Source organism: Merops nubicus, unplaced genomic scaffold, assembly GCF_000691845.1.
Source record: "Merops nubicus isolate BGI_N331 unplaced genomic scaffold, ASM69184v1 scaffold1454, whole genome shotgun sequence".
NCBI lineage: Eukaryota > Metazoa > Chordata > Aves > Coraciiformes > Meropidae > Merops > Merops nubicus.
Genome location: NW_008604642.1, coordinates 284 through 1,493, shown reverse-complemented (window position 1 = coordinate 1,493; position 1,210 = coordinate 284). Strand labels below are relative to the sequence as shown.

The following is a 1,210-nucleotide window of genomic DNA, read 5'->3' as shown; positions in this document are numbered from 1 at the left end:
TTCCTGCTTCAACTAGGCAAAGCCAGAGTAACTCTAACAAAGGCTGAGAGGTCTATTTGCATTACTGGCCAAAAATCTCAGCCACAGTCATTCACCGCAAAAAAAGATAAGGAGACTTAACTTTTCCTAAAGAAAAAAAAAAAAAACAAACACAACACAAACCACTGTGGTGACTGTTAAAAAAAATTTAGGAGTTGCAAATATCCACATTTCTAAGCTACTTGCCTCACTTTTTCACGCAACAGATGCTGCTTTGTGTGAGCTACTGCATATTAAATCATTCTGACAACCAAGAAAGCATACATTTGTTTGCGCGAGAGAGAAGCATGAATACACACACACAGAGCTATCTTCTCACGCAGAAGCACACAATTATACAGCATTCAAATATTTGGGATGAACTTTGGCCTTTGTTTCAGGAAAAAAAAAAAAAGTCCCCTCCAACAACAATCAGTAACAGAATTCAGCAGGCATCTGGCTGAGCTCACAGAAATCAACACATCTTCCCCAATAAAACACCACTTGTGGGCAGCTATTTGAAAGTTTCTTGGAAAATTTTACTCTAGATGGGATATTTCTACACACGGCCTTTTAAGATTTATAATGGTCTTACGGATCGATGTCGGAATGGAGGCTGAAAATAAAACCTATGTTAATTCAAAAAAAAATGAAAAAAGAAGTAATCAGTTATATTCACCCTCACGTTTTGGTTTGTTTTTTTTTCACTCCAAACGATCCCCTTCAGCTAAGCCATTTACATTCCCGATTTACAAAGTAATTTGAAAACAAACACACAGCAGGGCTCTCAATCACCTCTTCAGAGCAGTATCTGCCTAGCTAATATGGAAGAAACCAAGCAGCCCGAGCAAAACAGCTACATTAATCACCAGAAAATCTTCATGGAACAGCACTCGAGAAGAGGCTGAAACTTTTGACAATGAGCGTATCCACAATAACTGCAGTCCGCAGCGCTTCCAACTTTTTCTTTTTTTTTTTTTAATCTCGGCTGGAGACATATTTTCTCCCTTACATTCCCCTCTTGTTACTAGACAGTAATCTAATTCTGCAGCCAGCTATTTTTTTTTTTTTTAAACTATATATAGAGCCAGGACGGAGCTTGCAGGAGAGGACTAACCCCGCACCCAAGTGCGGCAGGGCTGGGAAGCCAAACAAACCCTCTGTGCCAGATTCCCCCCGGAGAAAGCTGCTG

The 1,210-nt window shown here is 39.9% G+C and overlaps 1 protein-coding gene across 1 annotated transcript in view; it reads right to left on the bottom strand.

Moving 5' to 3' along the window:
- Positions 1 to 1,210, bottom strand: part of LOC103771741 (mothers against decapentaplegic homolog 3) — a gene marked incomplete at its 3' end in the record, with an annotated part of 61,231 nt that overhangs the window by 59,743 nt on the left and 278 nt on the right. The gene's annotated exons all lie outside the window — the stretch shown is intronic.